Source organism: Cydia strobilella, chromosome Z, assembly GCF_947568885.1.
Source record: "Cydia strobilella chromosome Z, ilCydStro3.1, whole genome shotgun sequence".
Taxonomy (NCBI): domain Eukaryota; kingdom Metazoa; phylum Arthropoda; class Insecta; order Lepidoptera; family Tortricidae; genus Cydia; species Cydia strobilella.
Window position 1 is genome coordinate 731,260 of NC_086068.1, and position 15,268 is coordinate 746,527.

The 15,268-nt window shown below is 38.9% G+C and overlaps 1 non-coding gene across 1 annotated transcript; it reads right to left on the reverse strand.

Annotated features, from left to right (window-relative positions):
• Positions 1-14,258: 14,258 nt before the first annotated feature.
• Trnav-gac (transfer RNA valine (anticodon GAC)) lies at positions 14,259-14,330 on the reverse strand. Its single transcript has one exon. It is a non-coding gene; the product is annotated as a tRNA-Val (tRNA).
• Positions 14,331-15,268: the final 938 nt, after the last annotated feature.

Genomic DNA, 15,268 nt, shown 5'->3' on the forward strand with positions numbered 1-15,268 from the left:
GAGCGCTGGAGTATCTATCCAGAGGCCGTGAGTTCAAGTCTCACCCAAGGCAGTAATTTTTCCACTTTTAAATTTATTCTAAGCTTAATAGCATCGATCGCAGACGTTTCTGCTTGTTAAAAATTAATTCAAAAGGGACCTTATTGTCGATGGCGCTTACGCCATTATAAACGATGCTCCGATGTAAGTACAATGCCGAGCGACGCTGTGCGGCGTAAGCGCCATCGACAATAAGGTCCCTTTTCATAGAAAATGCCCCATATTAGCAGTGTTTACCACGAAATGGGCTCGCCTCAGCATAATGCCGACCAAAGTGTCAGCACTGACCTTCCGGCGAGTCCATTTGTACAAAATAACTTAATTTGATAAAATTACTTAACTAAATAACACATTCCGTGCCTAGTATGTCAAAAAATTAAAGGGCCATAATGTATTTACTGTATAGGTAAAACGTACGATACCCGTGCGAATAGGTAATCCACAACTCGTGTAGATTTAAAACATTCCCTTCGGTCGTTTTAATTTATCACTCTTCGTTGCGAATTTCCAACTTTCCGCACTTGTATCGTAAATAACTATTGTTTTGCAAGGAGGCAAAGTTGTTTTTTAGCCTCTCGTGTTATTATTGATACCTGAGCAAGCGAAAAATTCCAAAATTGCGCGGGTATCAAGGCACCAGGGTTAAACGAATTTTGCCACCGAGTTTCACCACACCAACACAAGGAGAATACTAACTGTAAAATATCAAACAAAATCAAAGCAAATCGATTCTACCAGCAAACATAAGAAAACAACTCAAAATTTGCCATTCGATTACTTTGCCTCACATGTGAATAAAATGCAACTTTCTTATCAGTTTTTGATCAGTTAAGAGAGCCTTTACCAGCCGGTGTGCTGAAATAGTTATTTGTGCAACAAGAGAGGAAAGTTGGTTTTTCTTGCGAGTGTTTATTTTCAAAAACACGAGATGTAAAACTTTGCTCTCTTGTTGCACACATAATTTTTCACCTCAGTAGTGAGAACATAATATTATTAAAGGTTAAAATACTTAAAATGTATTTCGAATTACAGAGAATACAAAAACACAAAAAAAAGTATGAAGTGGCAGTTCATGGCCTTCACTAAATTAAAAAGCTACTTTGTTTCACTCCCTGGAGTGAGGAAAGTCGCACCTTCTTCACTCCCTGGAGTGAGGAAAGTCGCACTTTCCTCACTCCAGGGAGTGACTAAAGTAGGCTTGTTCGAGCTGCTGAGGTGAAAAAGATGTTACTCCTGTTTCAAGTCTGTTCAAAGTGTGTTACCATAATAGTACAACTCGAACCCATCTCCCTTCTGGAACCATTAGTAACCAACACTATCACACTCCACAATCGTGAGGGTGTCATACGTCATAATTTATGATCATACACGCTAAAAAAAAGAACATTAGTAACCTAAACGGTAACCGAAGATTTAGCCTCTACGTTTACCAACATAAAAATACATGTCAAAAACTAAAACTCATTTAAAATTGTACCATATTTCGTATGAAGTAAGAGTCACATGTAGATTTGAACTACGTTCTGGGTTGATTTGGTCGCAATTCATTAGGTGTTTTTTTTGTTGATGAATGGCAAAGGGAAGTTGTGGGTCATATTTGGTTTTATGCAGATTTAGATTTTTTACCTAGTTAGTTCGGTTTAAAATTTATTAAGTTTAAAGTTAGCAGTAATATATGAAAAGGTATTTTTGTACCGTTAGTTATTGTAATAAAACTAATAAGTATGGCACCGTTTCCGTCCTTTAAAAACCGGCCAAGTGCGAGTTGGACTCGCGCACGAAGGGTTTCGTACTCCCTAACAGCATTTATATGTCATTATGACGTCACTGACGTCACTTTGCTACCTGGGTATTACGCAAAAAACAGCAAAGAATCACGTTTGTTGTATGGGAGTCCCACTTAAATATTTATTTTATTCTGTTTTTATTATTTGTTGTTATAGCGGCAACAGAAATACATCATCTGTGAAAATTTCAACTGTCTAGCGATCACGGTTCATGACATACAGTCTGGTGACAGACAGACGGACAGTGGAGTCTTAGTAATAGGGTCCCGTTTTTGTACTTAATATTAAAATGTAATGCCCAATGTCCTTCGTAAAGGACAAATCCAGTACGGAACCGCGTGATACATCACTCGAGTAAAAAACGCCCATTCTAGCCCTCGGGCCCTTTGTAACGCGAGATGGCGCCGTCGCTGCGCGGACAAAAACTTACATCCTTGTCGTAATATCTTTTTTTTTCCTTTTTTTATGTGAACTATGAATGATGGTTCGCGGGGTTGACAGCGTTTTTTGGTCTTGTTGTCGATGAGTGTTGTGGTTAAGTATACATTTGTTTTGATTATGACATTGCAGATAGTATGGTCAAGGAATTTACCAGTACCATTTTGTACCTTGTCACAGTGACAATAGTGACGTCTCTAGCGACTTTCATATTAATTGTCACTGCGCCAAGGTACGAAATGGTACTGAAAGTAAAGGGGCCCACTGACTATCAGTCCGCCGGACGATATCGGCCTGTCAGTTGTTCGGAACTGTCAAATTTTTGTTCTAACTGACAGGCCTATATCGTCCGGCGGACTGATAGTCAGTGGGCCCCTTAAAGAAAATATGGAGTCCCCGGCAAGCTCGGCCGCATTTCACCTTCCCATACAAACGGAGTTTCGTTCTCATTTTAAAACTACGTGTTGGATTGTAATGTAACTTTGCACATACAGTGATATGAGGTATATCTAGGTCTGTAATTCGTTTATATAGCTCTAGTATATAAAACAAACGAAATAGAGCAAAAACAAGTTTGTATGAAAACCTTAAATTCGCTGTATTTTTTACTATGGTATCTGAAGCTTCATAAACTAATTTCAGATTTAGATATACCTTATCCTATTGTAAGTACAAAGTTTCAAATTTTTTTTTTATGGAGTGGAGAAATTTACGTTTGTATGGAGAACCGAGCTGTTTTTCATCACACTTTTTTATGTTTTAATCAAATTAAATGTTAAACGTTATCACAATAAAAAGGACAATTATTGATCCGCCATTTTGTCCTTTTTGGCGAGATGTATGATCGGAAATCGAGAAAATTTGAACCCATTAAAAACATTACATGTAAAAAAATGCAAGTCTCGCAACCCAGTTCTTCAACTACAAAAAAGTTTTGAAATGTAATGTGAAACCAAGTCGGTTTTTTTAGTCAGTGTCAGGGGGTGTTAAAACCGTAACAATATTAGATACCTTTATTTTTTAATACTTATAATGACTTGGAAATCGCTTTTATTGGCTTAATACGCTAAAAACTAATTACTATTAAAATTTGGAGCTTGTGGGTCTGCTAGAAGTACCTTAGAATTATGATGATCGTGAGTGAGTGTGTCAGTGACAAAACTAAGGAACTATCACATGCAATAATTCTTAAACTACCTACATGTTTAAATTACATGTTATTGAGAATATATCTAAATCATGTTATGCTCTATACGTCACTGAAAATTCAGGGTTCTAGCTTTAGCTATCACAAAATTACAGAACGTTGAAAAATGGCCTGAATGGCTTCGAGAAAAGGATGGTACGGTCGTACCTCTTTCTTTTGCTCGACTTGGCGGGGGCACTACCGTGCCCCCAGATTCTCGCACAGACGGCGGTACCAACAATACCAACCTTTGGCCTATTCTCGGCTAGATGGCGTTAACGGTTTCGTTTGTTATTTAACAATTTTAACATGTAAAATACAACAATACAACTTTTGATATTTTTATTTAGAGTTTTAATCTTGTGTCGATAGATGGCAGTAAATTTACTATGACAGTACCCCTCTATCCTATATATTTTCTTTGGTATGAATAAATACACAAAGGTACAATTTTTCATAATACAACTGAAATGCCTGAATACTTGTGATTCCATTCCGTATCGAAATAACATAAAATTTAGTAAATTAAAAAATGCAGTTCACAATTTTCCCTATAATGGCTCAGTTTAGAATAACAAAACGCTATTTTACTCCGTCACTCTCCATAAAAACTAACCTAAACTACGTATAAAAAGTAAAAAACTATGACTTTTAAGCGCACTTGAAACTTAGTAAGCATAAAAATCGCCAGGAATTCCGGATCTCAAACGTACCGACCGTGCGCCTTTTGTCAATCCAAAATGTCCTTTACGAAGGACGTTGGGTTGGACATACGGCGTTTTTGTTGGGACAAGGGGCCGTTCTCCTGTTGCGAACACCATTCGTCAACGTTCGTTAATTTTGTGAAATCCGACTTTTTAACCGGGTTCGGGATAAAAACAGACGGGCGCGGTGAAAGCTGGTGCAGTGTAATGACTAGCGTCCGTAGCGGTGGCAAATTGTGCCATTTTCAACCAATAGGGTACTTATTGTCGCTTGTCAGTAAAGCGCTATTTCCATATAGCTTCAATTATCAACCTTATCAACAAGCGACATAGTGGTACATTTTGATTGAAAACGTCACAATTGAACACAGAGGGTAATGGCACAGAATAAGTAATAGTATTATCAATATTATTATACAGAACGGCCACGCACTGCCCCGCCCCGATTTGAATTACCTCGCCCCGCGACAGGAGATTGACGGCCGTTTGCCGGCCGCTCAGTACTGTTTTTAAGCAACTTACTCACACAATGACGCATGCCGCGTGTACAGACGTGCCGTTCACACATAGAAACGCAAGTGATTTTTGATGTAAAGCGTGTCCGCCCTGTGTTAATGGAGTCGTTATACTAACTTTTTAAGATTGAATGAATAAATAATTTATTTACCTGAAGTAGTAACGTTACTCGTAAATTCCAAATGGGTTTTCAATTAATAAAGAAACCGATTTACTCCGAAAGACCAGGAACAAGTGGCCATAGTCCATTCATAATAATAACGAAATGTACGTCCTTTATATAGGTACTTTATTGTCAAAAACCACTAAATTAAAAACGTGAATAACTCATTATTATTTACATACAGAGCATAGTAGGTATTGTAGGTAACTTTACTACCTTTCATATGCACATATTATGTGCTTAGTGATACAATTTTAAAAATATAAGATTAATACTAAGATTAATAAAAGTAATAAACACCAAATTATGATAAAAAAAAACCGTCTTTTTTTTCATGTACTCATACTTATATACATTTTTTCGGGCTATTTATTAGCGTTAATCTTTTAATTAACCGGCCAAGTGCGTCAGACTCGCCCACCGAGGCTTCCGTACTTTTTAGTATTTGTTGTTACAGCGGCAACAGAAATACATCATCTGTAAAATTTTCAATTGTCTAGCTATCACGGTTCATAAGATACAGCCTGATGACAGACAGACGGACATACAGACGGACAGCGGAGTCTTAGTAATAGGGTCCCGTTTTTACCCTTTGGGTACGGAACCCTGAAAAGGAATATAACAAGCGTTTTTACGCAGTCATCGCACTGCCTACGGTATATTCGCTGTGGCATATGTTGCGTGAGTGTGCCAGTTTTTCCACATTTCACCTTGCACCGAGTGCAGAGTGTGCAGTGTTCAGACCATGTGCACGGTGCACTCTCATGACCAAACCCTGTTATCAATATTGCATTGCAAATAAGGATTAGTAGAACTATCTGCCCTAACGAAACCACAGAATAAAATAGTACTAGCGTACAGAAAAGAAACTTCTTACAAAACCGAAGTTTATTTAAGGAATCGTAGTATCGGCTATTTAGGTTTGTCAAAATTGGTCATTATCTTATCTGTGGTCGTACACGTCTAGTTGTACCAACCCTAATGATTGCTCGTAGCAATGCTGAGCCGAACGGAGCCAAGAATGCCTGAAAGGAGGAGTTTTAAGTTTATTTTACTGCTTACCATCAGGCGGGCCGTATGCTTGTTTGCCACCGACGTGGTATTTGAAAAATAAAAATAAAATAAATAAACATAATTTGATGTATATTAATGGCAACTGTCCCTTCGTTTGACTTTTTAGATTTTTCAATTATTAATTATAAAGCTTCCCTCGAAAAACATATTCAAAACAAATAAATGTTAAATGTTCCTAACTTATAAGAATGAATAAATAAATAAATAAACCGGCCAAGTGCGAGTCGGACTCGCGCACCGAGGGTTCCGTACTTTTTAGTATTTGTTGTTATAGCGGCAACGGAAAAACATCATCTGTGAAAATTTCAACTGTCTAGCTATCACGTTCATGAGATACAGCCTGGTGACAGACAGTCGGACAGACGGACAGCGGAGTTAGTAATAGGGTCCCGTTTTTACCCTTTGGGTACGGAACCCTAAAAAACAAGCGAAGTGCCATAGCTATATGTGGTTGATGTAAATCCAATTTTGTCAAATTGTTTTCAATAACGTTAATATCCAGAGAGGAGAATTAAGAGTATTGAAGACTTCGTTTGTATGGAACGCGGACGCCCACTTTACAGTCGCCATCAGATATATCGGAGCAGCCGAGGTGTTCACAATATCTGAACACGCACTAACGCCCTGACAATAAAGGCGTGTTCAGATATTGTGAACACCTCGGCTGCTCCGATATATCTGATGGCGACTTACGAAATAAACTATGAAAAGAAGATAATTCCTTCACATCCCGCTCGTATTTTATAAAAGCGCTAAACATCTGCGAGATTTTACGATTTTTTCAAGTCTTACACTACTCGCAATTCTCAATTCTCTTATCTAATTTAAATCTTGGTACTGGTCAATAAATGTCTACAGAAATTAACTGCAATTACGAGTGAGTTGTTAGGTTGTTACTGTTGTTAGTGTATTTTTCTTTTTCTTAGGCAGTATTTGTCTATAGAAATGTGAAATATGCTTGTAGCAATATCGGCGAGCTCGGTTCTCCCCAGGTAGCAAAATGACGTAAAATGACGTCAGCGACGTCATAATGACGGCATTATTACGTCATTATGACGTCGCTGACGTCATTTGACGTCATTTTGCTACCTGGGATCCATACTAACGTAGTAACCACGTAGTAACGCTTTAATTTTCAAACGACTATCTAGATTGCTCTGAAACTTTGTACTCACAATAGGATAAAGTATATCTATCTGTAATTAATTTATGTAGCTTCAGATACCATAGTAAAATAAAACCGGCCAAGTGCGAGTCGGACTCGCGCACGAAGGATTCCGTACCATTACGTAAAAAACGACAAAAAAATCACTTTTGTTAAAAGCGACTTAAATATTTATTTTATCCTGTTTTTAGTATTTGTTGTTATCAGCGGCAACAGAAATATATCATCTGTGAAAATTTCAACTGTCTAGCTTTCATGATTCATGAGATACAGCCTGGTAAGTTGGTGGCAGACGGGCGGCCGGACGGACGGACAGAAATGTAGAGGAAATTGTCAGTGTCATGCATCAATAATTGTGACGTTTTCAACCAAAAGGTACCACATTGTCGCTTGTCGATAAAGTTGATTTCTAATTGAAGCTACATGGAAATAGCGCCTTACTGACAAGCGACAATAAGTACCCTTTTGGTTGAAAATGGCACAATTATTACATAGACCACCGCAACCAGAAAAAAGTCTCCTTTCAGAACATTGGACAGAATAAATGTTAATATATTTTTCCTTTTTTATTGTGGGACGTACATTATTACAATCTATAAATTGTATATACGGATGTCAATCACAATGAAAAAATCAACGATGATCAACTCTGGTCAACGTGGGACTCGAACCCACATCCTTGGATTGCCGGTCCAATGCGTTACCAATTGCGCGCTAAGGATGTGGGTTCGAGTCCCACGTTGACCAGAGTTGATCATCGTTGATTTTTTCATTGTGATTGACATCTGTATATACAATTTATAGATTGGACAGAATCTTGAAATTTCTTAAACATTAAAGCTATCCGTTATACATCAATTTTATTCTTACCAATAGTTCAACACGTTGACTGCAACCATTTTTTAAGCGCAACGCAAACACGATTAAAAAGTAATTGAAAACAATATGGAATATGAGGCTCTCGGGCCTGTGTTATTTGCTCGGAGCCGCCAGTTAGGTTTACTGCGGATGGAATTAGGAATGTGGGCAGACGGTGTGTAGTTAACGATATTAGCGTTGGTGCCAGTCACACCGTACGCGAATTTTACTTACTATTGAAGACAGCATTGTGCAAATTGCACAACTAAAAGAACATTCTCAAAATTTTAAATGTTTCATTTGTGATAGATTGTTTATTGTTTTCTTTTTTCTTTAAACATCTATTTATTGACATAGTACAAGATATATACAGTGGTACTACGTAAACGAAATTAATAACTAGGTTAAATCTAATATAGGCCCTGGATGCATTGTACCAAGGATGCTGGCGGCATTTCCCCGCTGTGCGAGGAAGCCGCCAGCTCTTCGGTCGCCAGTTACGTCAACCAGACGCTTCGAGATTTCTACAAATAGCTTGTGCGCGCTAGGACCCCATGGATCCTAGAGTTTCAGCTCCAAATGGAACAAAATGGTACTCTACCGATGCTCTTATATTTATTACGTTTTAAAATTACGGCGCTTTCCGCCGCTCCGCCCGCTTTTACATTAGTCCGTTTTTAGGGTAGACTCCGCTGTCCGTCTGTCCGTCCGTCTGTCTGTCTGTCTGTCACCAGGCTGTATCTCATGAACCGTGATAGCTAGACAGTTGAAATTTTCACAGATGATGTATTTCTGTTGCCGCTATAACAACAAATACTAAAAACAGAATAATATAAATATTTAAATGTGATACAACAAACGTGATTTTTTGCTGTTTTTTTCCGTAATGGTACGGAACCCTTCGTGCACGAGTCCGACTCACACTTGGCCGGTTTTATTCTTTTAATTTTCCGTGTAAGTTAGCAGTGGTTTGGTATTTTCACTGTTATGCTGTTTAAGTTGTTTGAAAAAAAAAGAGAAAATTCTCATGCAAGTTTCCACTTAGAAAGTTCCCGTTCAGATTAGTGATTGTTACTCAATGTCCTTAACTGCTGACAACTGTTTTATTTAATATTTATGTCACTCGTTGGCGTAGGTATATTTCATACTGGCGACCCGCCTCGGCTTCGCACGGGTAGTTCAAATAATTTACACAAAACCTTTACAAATTATACATATTTATAAACCTTCCTCTTGAATCACTCTATCTATTAAAAAAACCGCATCAAAATCCGTTGCGTAGTTTTAAAGATCTAAGCATACTTATGGACAGACGGACTGACAGCGGAAAGCGACTTTGTTTTAGATTAGATTAGATTAATTTTTTTCTTATTGGGAATAACATGATATTTAACAATGTCAAATTGTAAAAAATAATAATTCAGTAAAATAATTAAAAAATAAAAACAATTAAACAAATCATAGGAAATAAAAAAATTTAAAGTCAAATACAGTGAGATAAAATGTTAGAGAATAATGATAGTAATCCTCATTGGTAATACTAAATACAATATCAAAAAATTATCTCTTCCAGGGTATAAATAAGTGGTCAAAATGTATATATGTGGTATTTTCTATAAAAAGGGACCTTATTATCGATGGGGCTTACGCCATTATTAACGATGCTCCGATATAAATACAATGCCGCGCGCCGCTGTTTCATAGTTCCCATATTGCTAGGGCAGCAGAATTAATAATAGTAGTAGAATTTATACTATGTAGTTCTCTTTATGCTGAGTTGGGTCCATTTCGTGATGCGCACTTAATGTTATATGTGTGGCGAAGAGGAAGAGACAATAGAACACCTTATGTGTGAATGTCACGCCCTCGCCAGACAAAGAATGAAGGACTTTGGAACAGGCTACCTGGTACCAAAGGAATTCAAAAAGCTACCCATAAGGTCCATCATTCGGCATATGGAGATGGTGGGGAAAGCTCTTGAGTAGCGGACGGATCTTTCCTAGGGGGTAACTGCACAAAAGATCCTTATGGGTCGAAGTGTATCCGTAAGGGCCCCCGAAACTATAAGATAAGATAAGATAATGTTTTATTTCTCTGCTTTTCTTGCCTATATATGTTCGTATATGTTTTGTGATTCATCTTCTTGGTCCTGGCTTTTTATCCCATTTTACTTGGGGTCAGCCCTCCTAGTGTTTTTGCGCCACATCACACGGCTGTGGGTTGTCTCCGGTACTGCATTTATAGCTTGAAAGCTATAAATGCAGGTCGGAAGGAAGGTCGTTCGTATTGTTTTGTGATTCGAATAAATGCCTTACTTTTAAACCGGTGTAACAGCCGGCCATCTCGCAGCGATCCCGTAAGACATAACGCCATGATTTACGAGACGACTCGCTGTAAACTCTGATTGTTTCATCATATCATCATGCACCCGTTCCATACACGAGGCAGATGGTTATTTTACAAAACTTAATCAAAATATAATACTTTTCGAGAGAATTCTAACCACTCCAAACAAGGTTGAGTTGTTTTATCACAGAGTTCCTATGGCCACCTCCTGTCTCATTAGATCAGCTCGATGGTATATTGATTATATATTGCATTGTCACTCAACTTCTCAATTCATCCGAGTTCGCAAAGTGAAATTAAATAAAAGCTTGTAAAAATATTCGCGATTTCGCGCTTGATCTAATACTAAAAGGTACTCAGTATGACCACAGGGCGGAATCACTTGCGTTTCTATGTGTGAACGGCACGTCTGTACACGCGGCATGCGTCATTGTAAAGGCCCCTCCAGACTATGAGCGTGAATCGCGGCGCGACTTCGCGGAGAGAACATGTCGCGACGTTGGCGTATGACTCCACACTCGCAAACTTCACGGCAATTTCGCAGTTTGGTTCTCGCCAAGATGGCGGAAAAGCATCAGCTGATCGAGCTTAACTGTTAGTTATCTATGGCATCATACGTGATTTAGCTATTTTTCCATTTTGTTTTGTTGTAATAGCCGCTTTATATTATATCATTATTATTTATCTTGCCACATATGAGTCAAAATAGTATGTAATGTGGAGTCTTGCCAGTTCGCGCTTCGCGCCTCCTTTGACGCGGGCTAAAAAACCGACAAAAAACGGGGAACTAGGCGCGAAGGCGTGAACAATCTGCGAAATCGACGCCACACTTACGTTCGCGGCTTCGCGCCGTGATTCGCGCATGAGTGTGGAGGGCCCTTATGAGTAAGTTGCTTAAAAAAGGTACTGAGCGGTCCGCAAGAGGTCGTCAATCTGCTGTCGCGGCAAGAATGCTGAAGTGGGGCGCTCTAAGCGGCTCAGACGCCCAATGTCCATGTAGGACGACTACCCAATCCCCAATCAATGAAACACATGCTATCTTGCCCAGCGTGCCCGCATGTCTGAGCACAGGATCTCCGTGATGCCACGGACAGGACGATAAATGTCGCTACCTTTTGGCAGCACAGTCTGAAAGTCTGAAACCATCGACACGAGAAGAAGTTTGTGAACGTCACAAATGATGTTTGATTTAGATTTATCTAGTTTACCCTCTTTGAACGGTAGAGCCATAGCCCCTTGACATCATGGATGTAAGTAACTTGATATACGGGCCGTTATCAACCTGACATTCTTCGTCTCAATCTGAGCTCGTAAACAACAAACAAAACCGAATTTTACACATGTTAAGGGCCCGGCTATTTACATTTAACGTTATGATAGTGTTTAGGGTTCCGCTGGTAATTTGTTCACAGTCAAGCTTTTGCCCGCGACTTCGTCTGCGTGGAATCAGTAACAGCAGCTGTAAGTTTAGCGCCTGGATAAAATGTAGTAGCAATCATTCAATATGAGCATAAGCTTAATTGCTAGACATCAATTATCAGGCGATTCATTCAATCTCTTAGTTTCAACCCCCCTATTTATTCTCTTTTGGGATGATTTCAGACATAAAAACTGTCCTATGTCCTTCCCCGAGACTTAATCTCTATCCCAAATTTCAACTACTTAAATCGCTTCAGCGGTTTAAGCGTGAAGAGGTAACACACACACAGAAAGAAGAAAAAATCGGCTTTATTTTATATTTCATTTATTGCACAGTCATGATACATAAAATAGGGTGTTACAAATAAAGTTAGTAAATTCATGACACCCTGTTAGGGCACAACAACAATGTTTAACTTACTATCTAATATCTATTAAAACATTTCATTATAATATATCTACCGTAATTTGTGTAAAGAAATAAAATAAGATAATAATAATAATAATATAAGAGTCACCGCCTGCCTCGATAACGTGTACAGACATTGTTATGGCAGGTGTCCGGACCTCTCAGCAATAGCCCAATCTTTTGACCAGCCAAACTTCAACACCATAACCGGCACTCTTTTCCACTGTGTTTATAATAGCCCCTACGCCTGTTGGAACCGATTTACGGGTATCTATTTGTACCCGTGAATGGGTTCTAGCAGGTGTATTACATAACAGCAAACTTCTCCAAAGGGCCTCTACGTGTTGGATCTGTATCCCCACGCACGCCTATCAAATGACCGGGATGTATATACCCGTGAGTTTATACGAGATACAAATAATAATCATTTATACGGAACACTCAAGAACAATCCCAATTCCCGCCTTCAATCTCCATTTTATTTTTTAATTCTCGCTTCTCGCAGCAATCAAAGTAAACAATCAACATTTATAGCATACCTACCTAACAAACTCCTATCTCGGCCACTGCCAATAAACGCTTTTGAGGGACCATATAATTGTGGGGCCATAAAACCTAAGGTTCGGGTTTTCATGTGAACTAACCCGAGGAAAAAAGGTTTAAAAGCTGGCGTGAACTCGTCAGTTTTGCAAAAAAATTACGAAAAAAATAATAGGATCACTCGCTTTGATTGTAGGTTCAGTAACTACCTAACATATATTTGGGTCACACTTTTTTCAAATTTGGTAATTTTTATGTTATATCTACTCAACCGCGAACTATATTATATGGGGCATTTTCTATGAAAAGGGACCTTATTGTCGATGGCGCTTACGCCGCACAGCGTCGCGCGGCATTGTATTTATATCGAAGCATCGTTTATAATGGCGTCAGCGCCATCGACAATAAGGTCCCTTTTTATAGAAAATACCACATATTACACTGGACACTGTGTGACATAGTCTCATCAGCTAAATAGCTGCTCGCCTATATAATAATATAGTTAAGAGCGAGCAGCTATTTAGCTGGGACCAACCTGGCGGGGACCATCTCCGGATGTATCACATTGTGCTTTCGGGGATGATATCCGCCACGTGTATCCCTTGCTTTTAGATTAAATTGTCTTAAAGGGCCTCTGCGCTGTTGGCTTCGGCCCCACGAACGCCCAAAAGTCCGGGACCCCATGGTCCCGAGATATGGAAAGACAGACAAATAATAATAATAAAATCAGCAAACCTTTCAAGTCTAATAGGAGGAAAATAGTGTCCCAAGGTTTTTATTTCCATACTTTACCATTTTTCATAGGTTTAGTAATATGTTGTAGTTTATATGTTATAATATGATCAGCTTCAAACATCCAGTCAGTAGCTGCCCACGTTGCTGACCATAACAGCTTCTTCCCAACCGCCTCGGTTAAACGGTATGACAACAGTCATAACCTAAGTCCGTTGTATGCTGACTATACATTACGCCCGAGGGTAAAGCCGGAATAAATGGCTCAGATTTATCAACTCGAAATATCCACTCACCCAGGGGCACAAAGACCGGGCACTGTCAATCTATGACGGATTTTGGGGCATAAGTATTTAGGTACGTACCCTAAAGGCAAGTCCGCTTTGGGATTCTACTAATTGTCGAATGACGGTTCCTATGACAGTTAATTTTTAGGGTTCCGTACTCAAGGGGTAAAACCGGGACCCTATTATTAAGACTCCGCCGTCTGTCTGTCGGTCCTACCTTTAAGACTTATTAAGCTCGATGAAATTAAAATCATTTTCAATTGGAATAGAATATAGAGTAGCATTTTTTTTTATGTTGTCAAATCTTCACCCAATCCAAAATTGACTATTTGTGGTATTTTCTATAAAACGATGCTCCGCTATAAATACAATACCGCGCGACGCTGTGCGGCGTAAGCGCCATCAACAATAAGGTCCCTTTTCATAGAAAATGCCCCATTTTCTACACTATACGTTCAATCACTGGATATTTTGGGTTTGCTTATTGTATGACGAGAATTGACATGAAGAAGGAAGGTTTAAAATACTAACTTTCCATAAATTGTAAATACAGATGTCAATCACAATGAAAAAATCAACGATGATCAATCAACTCTGGTCAACGTGGGACTCGAACCCACGTCCTTGGATTGTCGGTCCAATGCGTTACCAATTCCGCCAGCTGACCATCTGCCAATCAACGCGAATTTTGTCATTGCAACTGTGAACAACGTTAATAGCGACATCGGCATTTTTTAGGGTTCCGTACCCAAAGGGTAAAAACGGGACCCTATTACTTAAGACTCCGTCTGTCCGTCTGTCTGTCACCAGGATGTATCTCATAAACCGTGATAGCTAGACAGTTGAAATTTTCACAGATGATGTATTTCTGTTGCCGCTACAACAAATACTAAAAAGTACGGAACCCTCAGTGGGCAAGTCCGACTCGCACTTGTCCGGTTTTTTAAGATTTAAGGTTTTTGATAATGGACCGGCAATCTAAGGATGTGGGTTCGAGTCCCACTTTGACCAGAGTTGATCATCGTTGATTTTTTCACTGTGATTGATATCTGTATTTACAATTTATAGATTGTAATAATGTACGTCCCACAATAAAAAAGGTAAAAATATATTTACTAACCTATTAAATCACATTTACAATCGGGTCTATCGCGAATTTATTTTGTTACCTTTATTTACCGACGTTACGACACACGTATCACTGGTCGTGGTCGCTGGTGGTGTCACTGGTGGTGGTGGTGGTGTATGTGATTTAATATGTGTTCAAACTTTCCATTATTTCAAGGCACATCTGACATCCAAACTTGAAATTAACGAATGCCCCCCGCGGCACCGCTCAATGCAAAACTGACAAACGCCTGCAAGACAAATATCAAATCCAGCCGTAACTCCTAACCAGATTCGCGGGAAACAATTTATCGTCCACAAACAAAACAGCATTTAACACAGAAATGAAGTGTTAATTGCTTGGAAACATTGAAAAATGATCAACATATGTTATATAAATAGTAATAAATAACGCCCGGGCAGTTTAAATAATAATAAGTGTATGAAGAACAAAAATTAAAAATCAACATGTTATTAATTTTGTGTTCGGCGGAGGTG